The sequence below is a fragment of the Salvelinus namaycush genome, chromosome 26 (genome assembly GCF_016432855.1).
Source record: "Salvelinus namaycush isolate Seneca chromosome 26, SaNama_1.0, whole genome shotgun sequence".
In the NCBI taxonomy this organism is placed as follows: domain Eukaryota; kingdom Metazoa; phylum Chordata; class Actinopteri; order Salmoniformes; family Salmonidae; genus Salvelinus; species Salvelinus namaycush.
In genome coordinates, this window is record NC_052332.1 from 32,353,206 (window position 1) to 32,367,054 (window position 13,849).

Below are 13,849 nucleotides of genomic sequence, written 5' to 3' on the forward strand. Positions count from 1 at the left end.
CCATAATATATTTTTTCAGATAAAAATGCTCGAAATTTGAGAAAAAATAATTTCTCTCTCATGACAAACTACCAAGGAGTCTGAAAAGAAAGACTGAGCGGGCGAGGAGCTCACTTTGACTGACGGTTATTTGAAAACACCTATGTCAAGCATCATGGACGCAGTGAGATTATCTTAAGCAAATTTGCTGATACACAAAGCACTCAAAGAACATTGAAAATGCATGCAACATCCAACATACATCACATCATGGTTTCACTTTTTTGTTGATCCAACTGCTTGGTTATTGTAACAGCATCAATATAGACAATCATTTGTCATAGCTTGCCCAAATGGAATTGTCAGCACTGCTTTATCAAGCTAGCTATCTAGTTAATCTTGGACAATTACAGTTGACACTGGACAGGGTGAGGTCTGGGTATACTTCATTAAAAAAAATATATAGACTGCCAGACAATGTTCATAAACCATGACTATCAAGGATGTCAAGAGTTTTGCATGTCTCTTCATGTGACAAATGCACCAGTTTTGAGTGACCCTTCCCCCTGTTTGTTCCATCCTGGCTGAAGACCTAACTAACAACTAATTAGCTAGCACCAAACACAGATGAAAGGGGAAACCAATATGTATTTTCCGCCTTAGATGAATAGGGGAAAATGATATACGCTGACAAGTCAAATTTTGGCACCTGTATATTAGCTACCTAGCTATGCATTACCTACCACTAAATGAATGCGCGTGTCATTGGAAGCTAAAGCTGAAGATGTCAAGTCATGTTTATGCTGTCATTATGGTGGCTAGGTGTAGTAGTGCGACCGATTCATTTGATAAGGCATTTGTACCCATAAAAAAGCCACACAACACAGGAGTATACAAAGTATATTACCAAGTGTATTTCCCCTCTGTCAATGTACTGTACACATACTAAGATTAATTTCACAGGAACACTTTACAATATCATTGAGTGAGGACAGGAATATACTCTGGAGCAGTGGCACTTCATAAAAGAATAAAAGAATAAAGAGGAAATCCCAGAAATTGAAAATATTAACATAATACAACGGAGAGAATGTCAACACGACAGAAAAAAGGGACATGTTTTTCAGTGTACATAAAATGAAGAACCAAGAAAAAAAAAAGTACACATCATCCTTTGTGTTTTCTCTTGAAACGTTTACATACAATCACTAACCAGTCCTTAATGGAAATGTAATGCCATTCAACATTGAAAAAGAAAATGCTGAATATGGGTTTCTGTCGTCAGACAATGTTGTCTCATCATAGACAAATCTGTATCTGATTATAAAAGGCAACATAAACAACTGAACGCCTTATTTTGTTAAGGAGGAATGCTAACAAGAGAAACACTGAAATATCTGAGAAATAGCTATACAATTCACAAACCTTCAATAATGTCTCACAGAATAGTATTGTATTAATGGGTATAAAAACCAGAATACATGTTCAGTTTGCTTTCTAATCAAACATTTGTTTATCTCTCAAAGATATGTTTCTACTGTTTGTGCCTTTCCAGTTTTTGTGTCAATATTGAAGAAGGAAGGGAAAGCCAGCCTCTTGACACAAGGTTGGGCATCTCCCCCTACCCAGGAACCACTAGAAAAAGTTCAAAAGTGAATCTGTGTCCTGAAGCTCCCTTTCATATTCACTCTCTACTTCTCCTCGTGGGGGATCTGGCTGGAGTGTTGACAGTGGTAACCGTGGAGGCAGAACATCTCTCACATGAAGTGTATTTTTCATGTCTGTTAGTCTATGTACTCCAGAGAACCAACGAGCAAAGCTTTTTCAATCCCAAGACGTCTTTACATACAAAAATGTTTACAGAGCAATGTCTTTGCTACAGTAGCATTTTGAGGAACTTCTTCTTGGATGGAATGACACACTGTAGATCTCTCCTCACACAGAGATGAGAGAATCTGGCTCATCTCATTCATCCAGATAGAGGGGTTGTTGGCTAAATTAGGCTGTGAATTGTATATTACTTTTGAAAACCTGTATTTTCCATAAGGAAAGAAATACATCATTATGCTTAAAACATGGTTCAATGATATTCAACTAGCAACATTTCACCATCGACAACCAGAGAGATAGACTGAGTGGAAAGTTGTTAACACGAGATAACACAAAATGGGGTAGACTAGTCTGCTGAGAAGGTGGGTCACTCAGTCTCCAAGTATGGGTATGGCTTTTGTTTATTCTAGTAAACGCTATTGGGTTGCTTTGTTGTTATTTACCATAATGACCAATCGGTACACACCGATACCTCTGACGTTATTAGAAGACAGAGAGACTTGAGATTCTTGAGAACTGACATTCATGCAAATCTGTTTCTATAGTACAATGGTCTTTTCTATAGTACAATGGTCTCAGCTCAGTTTTCACTGTGAACCATAACCATACAGTTGATAGATGGGGTGCTATATACAAAGACAGCAAATGGATAGGCTTCTAATCCAGTATGAAATTGTATGTTAACCAATACAGTACTTGGTATGTGATAGAAATTAAAAATATATAATTTACCTGGAACTGTGAAAATACTGATGGTAAGTAGTTTTTTTTGTTAGTTTTTGTGGCACAAATGTAACAATTACACCCTAAACTTTGGATGTTTATCTAGTGGATCATGTGGAATTTTAATTGGGAGAACCCCCTTTCCATGATTTTCCTCTAGCCTATCTCTCTCTTGCTCTCCTTCTCTCTTCTTCCCTCTCTCAGACGTAATACTCTTTTTGTTTGTTCTTGTTGCCCTTGGTGACAGCCTTGGCTACTGTAGCCGTTATACTTGGTGTCTTCTCTAGCTTGACCATGGCCCCGTTGCCCTCAGCAACTGGGTTGTTGATGAAGCTGTGTCCCTGGTCCGTCCGGTAGGAGCTCTCGTCACGGTTGCGGTACTTGTACATGGCGTAGAGGAGGATGAGAATGCAGAGGGCAGCAGCTGCCACAATGCCAACCACCATCCCTGTGGTGCTACTGGACTCCCCGATCCTATCCACCAGGCCGGGATATATGATCTTCTCACCAGGGGCTGTAGGGTCGGCTGTGGGCACATGGGGGAAATTGGGGGGGTAAGTTAGTCCTGGTGTATTCCGAGATGATGGAGGGACGGGGGGCAGAAGCACCTGGTCACGGGTGTTCATTTTGCCCGCGGGGATGTGGAGCTGGTCAGGGTTGGTGGTGGGAGCAGAAGGAGGGGGGCGGGGATTATGGGGTTTCTGGGCCCGGCCCTCACCAGCGGCGGGGGGAGGAGGAGGCAGGACTGTCCTGTCAGTGACCAGGGGGGAGTTTTTGTAAAAGTCCTCATCATCTGATTCCGTCAACTCCCCCGAACCAAAGGCTGAGACCTCCACAGGGTCACCGCAGTCCTCCTGGTCCGAGGGGCAGGGAGGGTAAGGGTTGGACAGCATCAGGGACTCTTTGGTGGTCTCAAGTGGGGACAGGGAGGTGGGAGGAGGGGGGAAAGCAGGGTGACGGGTGGCGATGGATGGGGGCTCAAGGGAATCCACTGTTATTATAGGCAACACTAATTCACCTCCTAGAAAAGAAACAGAGAAGATAGGAGGAGCACACATTAGAGGAACATTACGAGACCCCAGACACGACTAATGAACAATTGTGCTCCTTATATTACAAACACAATGAGTGTTTAGAATGTTCCAAATAATCTAATATTACGCCCTGTAGGGGCAAGATAATTAATATGGAAGATATTTAATTATACAGTATTATGATCAATATGGATTTGCTTACAGGTTCATATTTCTGGAGTTCTCTTTATCAAAAAATACATCAAATCACTTACGCACATCAACATATTGCCCCATGATTTTTGCATGAAGAGAAAAAAAAAGCTGATATATTTACTGAACAGAAATATTAACGCAACATGCAAGAATTTCAAAGATTTTACTGAGTTACAGTCATATAAATCATATAAGGAAATCAGTCAATTGAAATAAATTCATTAGGCCCTAATCTATGGATTTCACATGACTGTGCAAGGGCGTAGCCAGGGGTGGGTCTGGCTCCCAAGTTGGTGGGCCTATGCCCTCCCAGGCCTCCAAGTGGGTGGGCCTATGCCCTCCCAGGCCTCCAAGTGGGTGGGCCTATGCCCTCCCAGGCCTCCAAGTGGGTGGGCCTATGCCCTCCCAGGCCTACCCCTGGCTGCGCCCTTGCCCAGTCATGTGAAATCCATAGATTAGGGCATAATGAATTTATTTCAATTAACTGATTTCTTTATATGAACAGCCAATCAGAATGAGTTTTATTTGCAGTTTTAGGCGGTTGTTTCCATGTGAGTGACAACATTTGTTAGAGTACTAAGGTTGAACATCTTTCATGTTTGTAAACCCACATCAAGCCTTTCTTGTAAGTATTTAACCTCTCATAGCAGGAGTTTCAGTTTTAATATAACCAATAACAAAGGCACACATGTATTAGGGAACAAAGCTGTAAAAATATCAAGGTTAGGAAAACAATGAAAAAATCTAATAAAGCCGATATATATATATACTGAACAAAAATATAAATGCAACATGCAACAATTTAAAAGATTTTACTGAGTTACAGTTCATATATGGAAATCAGTCAATTGAAATAAATAAATTAGGCCCTAATTCACCTAACTCTACTGACAGTGTTGTTAGTAAAGGGAGTGTCAGGGAAGGGCAAGAGGAGACGTGGAGAGAAAGGGATCATGACAATGTCCGTTTATCTGGATAATCTGTGACATCCTACAGGACATCCTGCAAGACATCCTACAGGACATCCTACAGGACATCCTACAGAACAAACTGGGGACAATTAAGGCTGACCGGTCTGTCATGGTCTAACGTCGCTTCTGAAACACTTGAAACATTTTCATGAAAACAAGAATGCCTGTTATCACAAAATGAAGTAAGAAAAAACAAACCTTTCTGCATTTGGAACATGTAATACATTTCACGAGTAACCCTAGTAGTGACATATGGAGCCAGAGGCAGTGAATATGAAGATAAGTCATCCACACACACCAGGGTCAGAGCCTTCTGTGAGATGGATATGAGCACTGCCTCTGCCAACCAGCTGTACATTGAAGGTCCCAGCTGGGTCGTTATTGAATTACGGTAACATTTGAGCATGGCATTTGGAAAGGAATTACTACATTTTTCTAGATTCTGATTTATTTACATGTATTTGGGTACATCTTTCCATTCTAAATCAACTAATAATGGTAGCTTAAATGACTAAATCATATTTATTATTTGTTTTTACCATTATGATAACATTGTGCCACCAGTAGGAGTAGTAACCCCAATGATGGTAACACCACTGATGGTAGCACCAATGATGGTAACACCACTGATGGTAGCACCAATGATGGTAACACCACTGATGGTAACACCACTGATGGTAACACCACTGATGGTAGCACCAATGATGGTAGCACCAATGATGGTAACACCAATGATGGTAACACCAATTATAGGTACATTTTCTGAAATGGAGGCCACACATGCTCAAATGTAAGGTCATTAAACCTTAAAAATTGACGAGACGGATATGATTTAAATGGACTAACCCCAAGTGACATTTAGGATTAAGACACCAAATTATCAATGGAATCCTGAAATGTATGACATAGACCCCATTTACCACTGCAATTCAAGAATGACCCAGCTGTTTCCCCCAGTTGTTTATTTATTTTGTTTAGGGGAGTGGACACAAAGGGTAGAAAGATTGTATAATCTTCAAATAAGATCCTTGCTAGCTAGTGGCAGTAATGACATCTCTCCTAACAGTGAGTTCAGAGCAGAGTTAGTAGCTGAGGAAAAGACTAGCAATGAGAACAGACAAAATGGCAAACTTAAAAGTAGCGATAATAAGGCTAGCTAGATCAAGAACCATAAAACTAGCCTACTGGTCCCTAGTGTAGGAAGACACCCAGTACAGTAGGGGAGCTCCTGCTCCCTCCCGGTCCCTCCTAGGGCCTTGATATGACACTAAACCCCAGGCCAGGGCTGACAGACAGACTCACCTGTTCCAGGCTCACACTCCTCCAGATCCTCGTCATCACTGGGACACTCAGCAGACGCCACCAAGATGTCATCCGAGTTCTGAGACTGAGGAGAAGAGGACACAACGTTGTTGGCTTTGTGATCTATACTGCCTTTTACCAGGATCTTTAAAACTCTTAATTGTCAATGTCAGACATGAATAAAACAATAATACAAAGGTGTTCCAAAAAAATAAACTTGAAGTGAAACTTCATTATTTGAGAATTCTAAAATGGCTAGTCTGGAGTATTGCAGCCATTGCTGTTTCCACCAGATCAATAGTATAATAAAAATTCATTATGGGCATGGATTCAATTTCACAGGGTTAGATCCATGATGCAATGATTGTGCTTAAATGTATGCATTCAACAATATCCTGGACTACAGAAGCTATATAAATATCACATTGTTTGACCAGGAAATTACATTAATGCATCACTTGGTCCTCACATGTCAAGGCACAGACACCTCATGATAAATCATATCCACACAGGTTGGGTATGAGACACCGCTATTTGACAGCTCTCACATACAGTACATTATTCATTGGCCTGCCCGGAGCGCTTTTCAAAGAATGTAGTTACTACAAGCAACCAGTAGGTGTAGCCAAAACCTAAAGCTGTCTGGCATTATGACCTTCAGAAAGATCACTGAAATTCAACAGGGGCTTGAGAAATCGGGTCTATGTAAATCTATGCTAATGCTCTCGATTTACATAGACAGGGAAGTAAGCAGTTAGGCCATGATTGACATCAATGTATCTCCTTCATTATCGTATGGACAGGCCTATTACCAACTTATTCAGCTGGAGGAAGGAGCCTTTAGCCCGCCGCACCATATCAATTTATTTACAGACAGACACATGGAATGTGTCCGGAACTAGACATGCTTACTGGGCCATAGCTATTACAGAGTACAATCATCCAGCAAATGTGCTTTTAAGACATTTGGGGCCATAGTTAGTGTTTTAAAGGGTATCAACGCTATGTTTTGTTCTCAATAAACCTTCAGTAACTGCGATCAGAACAAATTGTTTTGCCGTTTGAAACGGGAGGACAATAAAAGAGTTGTCTTGTTTGGCACTTTCGTCTTGCTCTCTAATCCACACAGCACCGTTGTGGCATTTTGAGTCTCTATTTAAAATATGCTGCTGTGCTGTTATTAGATCTGCCTGACTGCATTCATAAAGCAATTAGTACCTCCTCCCTGTGTTTGTATATGCAACGCCTGTAGTTTCATAAGACATGTTTATTGTTTATGGTGGCATTGTAGGTTTTATTAACTTGGTTTGTTTTGGAAATGTATGACATGACACCATAACTAATGTTCAGCTCGGAGACTGATACACAAATCACATTAAAACGAAAACCACTACCTGAGAAATAAATACAGCATTTCATATTCCACTACTGTCGTCTAATGGTACAGAGGCAGTTGACCGTGTTGTTCTGTAACATGCCCATAGGAGTCCTGCTGTCTTAACCCTACGGAGTACAGGATGGAGGATACATTCTAACCACAACAGAGGGGAGAGGATTGCCAAGTGATTACACAGGTGTTTGTCTCTCCTATTCAGAGTGTTAGAGAAAAACATGATAAACAGTCATTTCCTACTTTAAATATATTTTAGACTTGTACTGTTGAATATTTTGATAACCTCTCTTTCCATGTGACTGATGTTGATTTAAATATTCAGATAGCTCATGAACATAACTTATGTTTTCATGTGTTGAGAGGGCAAGCGTGGTAGTTAGCCACATTCTGCTGGGAGCCTAATAACAGTCTCTCTGTAAACCCTCTCCTGGTCTCCCTAGGGCTATTTACATTCAGCAAGACTGGATTAAAGCTACTTAAAGGTTCTACGTGGGGTTGAATTTAGGTTCATCAACATTCATACAAATGACTACCGGATCGCTGGATATGGAAATAGGCAGTTTAGCCGTGATTGGCATAAATTGTTATTGAGCGTGACCTTCCTTCATCTCTTGATGAACAAAGTCGAAGGCTGAGCATATAAGGTTTAATTCCAAGGAATGGGGGAACAGAGGATGGTGGTCTCTTGACAATTTACACTGAACGTGGTGTGGCCTTCTGCTTGGATCTATGTGCCCAGGGGCGGACTAATAATAGTCAGTGTAGAAAAATATTGTAGCTTTATCTGCTAAAATCCCTGTAAATCTAGCTTTTTGGGGATTTGAAAAAAAAAGAAAGAGAGCATCACATCTCTGAGGCAGTTGACTTCCACAGGGTCTGCTAGTTGTGTAACTGCTGTGCACTGTTACCATGACATTTAAAGGCACAATACAAACAGACAAATGGAAGTGAATGCATTTCCCCATCAGAGAGAGTAGCCCATATTTCACCTTGGAATGAGAGTTTAACAAACCAGCAATTGGAAAAACACGTTCAATAGAGCTAACTTATGTTCAAAAACATGTCTAGGTCCAGTGCCTTGTCTGTGTTCCCTTATTGAAAATCTCTTGGTTTTAATGAGTAATTACTGCCTCTTATTGGCAGAGGCAAGCAGCATGGTTATGTTGAAAATGTGCAAGGGAATTGAGAGACATGGAGATTGTTCCTGTGAAAGTGTTCTTGAAGGGTCATTTTTGTAGTGCTCTCTGATTTGTCTGCCTGTTGAGCTTTTATGTAGATGGAGCGTCTGTCTCATGCAGCCAACCTCCTGGGAAAGGACACACAGTTTGTCTGTCTATCTGTCTGGCGAAGTATCTTCACAGAACTCTCCCATCTAAATGGTTACTTATGCTGTCGGCCTAATGTTTATCCCTCAAACTAGCTCACCCACAGTCCTGTCAGAATCACCTCTAGCATTAGGAGAAGACCGTACAGTTCCTTTAATACAATGTTAAAGCCAGAATTACAGTAATGGGGGACTGTTAACATACTGATAAAATGGCTAGTCTGAGTCATTAGCCATCATTACATCACCTCTTGCACCATTGGTCACTAATAATGTTCAACATGGCCCTAGTACCCTGCCCTGCCCACAAGCCCCCACTCGGCCCTCCCTCTGACCTGGGAGATGCTCTCCCTCATGCTGGGTGAGCGTTGCCTGCGGGTGGTGGTGGTGGCCATGGTGGTGGTGGTCTCCATGATGGTGGTGGACATGTCGGAGACAGCCAGTGGGGTGGTGGAGGTGGTCTCAGTGGTCAGCACTGACAGTGAGTCTCCCACCAGCCTCAGGTTCCCCTCAGCCTGGACACTGGGGTCACTCTCTGCCGCCAGCTTAAGCACCTGCAGGCCGTTATAGTAGAGACCAGAGATCTGGCCCTGGAACGGCCGGCCTTTATCCTGACCCCCGATCTTTATCGCTGCCTGGCTGTTGAAGATGGTCAGCTGTCGTCCTATAGTGAGGTAAAGGAAGAGGAGAAAGAGAGATAGAGAAAGAAAGAGATAGAAGTGGAGAGAGAGAGACAAACACAAACAGGCAGACATCCAATTACATTTAAGCAATAAGGCCCGAGGGGGTGTAGTATATGGCTAATATACCACGGCTAAGGGCTGTTCTTATGCACGACGCAAAGTGGAGTGTCTGGATACAGCCCTTAGCCGTGGTATATTGGCCATATACTGTACCACAAACCCCTCGAGGTGCCTTATTGCTATTATAAACTGGTTACCAATGTGATTAGAGCAGTAAAAATAAATGTTTTGTCATACCCGTGGTATACGGTCTGATATACCACGGCTGTCAGCCAATCAGCATTCAGGGTTTGAACCACCCAGTTTATAATATGAGTTATACCGTGCTAAAGACTCAGAAGGGCCTTAGTAAAATGTTATGATAGGCATGTTAACACCTTGTCTGGAATGTTTAATTCAATCAAAGTGGTCTGGTTTGTATTTTGCATATTTCTATTCAGTCGTCTTATTGGCACAGAGATAAGGGCCCAATATGCTCTGAGTGTAAGCTGTGGTTAGTTTGAATGTTAGATTGGTACATCAACTGGTTAGTGTTTAAAAGCAGAGTTCGTGACTTGGCTTAATCCTGGTCATAGGGTCAAAAAAGGGTCTTTTCAAATGGGTTAAGTCTTTGCAAGAGGGGAAGGTGGCACAATAGTGGGTATACTTTGACTTTAATTTAGCTATCAGTGTGTTCACAGACAGTAATGGGGAGAAAGGAGAGTCATGGGAAAGTGTAAGCACATAACTTCCCTTCATAAAACACAGGAAGTCGTTTCTTTGAATTGATGGACAACTAGGGACTGGGCATTTCCCTTCATCCTCTCGGTCAGAGGCTGGTGGACCAATCAGTGTTGTTTCTCTGGAGCAGCACTGACAATAAGCACTGTTACTGTTAAATCATCACTCAGTGAGATCAGCATGTTGAGAGAGGGTCATGTAATGTGTGTCCTTATCAGGAGAATGCTGATTAACTATGTAGCTATGCAGTGTTGCAGTGGCAGTAATTTACCTGTCTGTCAGGGTCTAAGCCCCTTTGTCCCTGAACATGTCTGTGATATGGTTGCCAAGACACAGGGAAATCATCTGGAGGTATAGTAGGGAGAGTATAGTGGTGTTTAGTGAGGTCACATTAGCGTGGGGCTTTTAGCATTGCCAATTAACCGCAGCGTGGACTATACATGAACCATCCAGTTTAGAGAATTTAGAGAGACCAGGATGTTAATTTAAATGGAAGGTTTACTGTGAGATACTGTAATACCTTGTTGCAAGAACCACTAGCGTTAGATGAAATGTTCCTTTACAAGCTAATTATTCCAGTTGTTTAGCAGGTTAGTTATTATCATCAATGATGTTCGCATCACAAGAATAATAAACAGATAATACCAATGTAATAAAATCAGCAGCATCTAATTAAACACAGTAATTAGGAGGGACTTTGTTGGAGGGTTAGTCAGGGGTTATGTTTATTTAGTTAAATAGTTTTAAAATCTCTGAAGAGGTGCAGCATTCCCAGAAGGGGATGGCAAAGGATACCTGGTAGATGTACGGTACTATCACTCATGATACTAAATGGCATTAGTTAAGTTATTCTAAATGGCTATCGGTTATATGGCTGAGATGGCTGTTTCCCATCATAGTCACGACCATCCACAGTCAATTTCAGTCCAGTCCCAAACAAACCCAACATGCTGACATCTGTATCTCTATACTGTACATACAGTAGGTAACAGCATTTGATCCTTTGCTTGTCACCTTTGTCTCTTAGCACTGCACCTCTTACAGGGATTAGACAGAGGGATTTAAACTGTATTTAGCAACTGTTTAATGGATGAATTAATTTGTTGTTTACCTTTGTCGAGTAGCCACTCGTCAACTACCCGACCAAGTCGGTATGGGATTCTTTGTCTAGCAATAGCCAGGCGCTCATTATCAAAGTTCCCTTCAGAGAATTTGGAGAGACAGATTAGAGGTTAAATCTGGAAGTTGAAAGATCACAAGGTTAGAGACAGGGCATCATGGCTAACACGTTTAGCAAGTTAGCAATTTGAACCCAGCTTCAGGTTTAAAAAAACTTGTGCTTTACTTAGTGGTATTTATTAAAGGGATAGTAACAAAGGGCATACTAGTTAGAATGGTGTTTAGTTCTATTTATAAAGTTCTGAGCTGGTTCATTTGGTGGGGATTGGTGTATTTATGAACTTTTTAACCAAGCATCAGGGCTTAAATGCAAACAAAATAGAAGAACAGATATAACTGTAATTGGGAGAAATCAGCAAGGGAGAAACAACGCATGCAACATCAATTCACAATTTAACCTTTAGAACCATGAACACAGTTTAAGTAAATTGCAGGAAGAGGTTTTCTGGTTGTTATCATCTCAATGGAAGGGCATGACTATGGTTATTATTACTGTTAGGGGAAGTAGCCTAGCAGGGTTCCTTATTCTTGAAGAAAGTGATTCATGATAGCATAAAAATTTGATACACAGACATTACAATCAACTGCTAGTTACTCTGAAAAAATAAATATATACAGTACCAGTCAAAAGTTTGGACACACCTAATCATTCCAGGGTTTTTCTATATTTCAACTATTTTCTACGTTGTAGAATAATAGTGAAGACATCAAAACTATGAAATAACACATTATGGAATCATGTAGTAACCAAAAAAGTGTTAAACAAATCAAAATATATTTTATATTCTTCAAAGTAGCCACCCTTTGCCTTGATGACAGCTTTGCACACTCTTGGCATTCTCTCAACCAGCTTCATGAGGAATGCTTTTCCAACAGTCTTGAAGGAGTTCCCACATATGCTGAGCACTTGTTGGCTGCTTTTCCTTCACTCTGTGGTCCAATTCATCCCAAACTCAATTGTGTTGAGGTCGGGTGATTGTGGAGGCCAGGTCATCTGATGCAGCATTCCATCAATCTCCTTCTTGGTCAAAAAGACCTTACACAACAATCTGAGGTGCAATCTGAGGTGCAGTTAACTCTAATGAACTTATCCTATGCAGCAGAGGTAACTCTGGATCTTCCTTTCCTGTGGCGGTCCTCATGAGAGCCAGTTTCATCATAGCGCTTGATGGTTTTTGCGACTGCACTTGTCCTGGTAATCCGTCTGGCATTGCGGCCTTGTGAATGTTAACCTGTTTAAAGGTCTTACTCACATCGGCTACGAAGAGCGTGAACACACAGCAGTCTGGAACAGCTGGTGCTCTCTTGCATGGTTCACTGCTAGCGAAACAGTCATGTAGTTTATCACCTGCTTCATCTGACCACTTCCATATTGAGCGTGCCACTGGTACTACCTGTTTGAGTTTTTTCTTTTAAGCAGGAATCAGGAGGATAGAATTACACTTAGATTTTCCAAATGAAGGGAGAGGGAGAGCTTTGTATGTGTCTCTGTGTGTAGAGCAAAGGTGATCTAGAGTTTTTTTACCTCTAGTTGCATAGGTGATATGCTGGTAGAAATGAGGTAAAACGGATTTCAGTTTTCCTGCATTAATGTCACCGGCCACTAGGAGCTCCGCCTCTGGGTGAGCATTTTCTTTTTTGCATATGGCCCTTTACAGCTCGTTGAGTGCGGTCTTTGTGCCAGCATCGGTTTCTGGTGGTAAATAGACAGCTACAAAAATATATATGAAAATTATCTTGGTAAATAGGATGGTTACAGCTTATCGTTAGGTATTCTAACTCAGGCGAGCAGAATTTTGAGACTTCCTTAATATTTGAGATTGCTCACCAGTTGTGAGCCAACCCCTCCCTTGAGCTTCCCCGATGCCACCGTTCTGTCCTGCTGATGTATAGAAAAACCAGCTAGATTCATATTTATCATGTCCTTGTTCAGCCATGACTCAGAGAACCATAGGATATTACAGTTCTTCAGATCACTTTGATAGGATAGTCGCGAACGGAGCTCATCCAGTTTTTTCTCCAGTGATTGCATGTTCGCCAATATAACTATTTATCCACTCTCCGACGTAGTCTCGTTAGGTATCACGCAATTCGGCCTGAATAGAGTACCACAGTATGAGTCATAATACCCATTGCAAGATGGCGCCGACAAAGATGGTTGCCTTGCTTCGAGTCCTTAGGAAACTATGCAGTATTTCGTTTTTTTAAATGTATTATTTCTTACATTGTTACCCCAGGAAATATTAAGTCTTATTGCATACAGTTGGGAATAACTATTGGATATAAGAGCGACGTCAACTTGACAACATTACGATCAGGAATACGACTTTCCCGAAGCAGATCCATTGTTCGTACCACCACCCAGAACATTGGATCTAATCCCAGAGGCCAACCCAAAACAACATCGCCGCAAAAGAGGTAGACGGAGCGGCCTCCTGGTCAGTCTTCAAAGGAGT

General features: G+C 41.4%; 1 pseudogene; it reads right to left on the minus strand.

The window, feature by feature from the left end:
- Positions 1 to 947: 947 nt before the first annotated feature.
- LOC120021083 overlaps positions 948 to 13,849 on the minus strand; it is a 105,304-nt pseudogene continuing 92,402 nt past the window's right edge.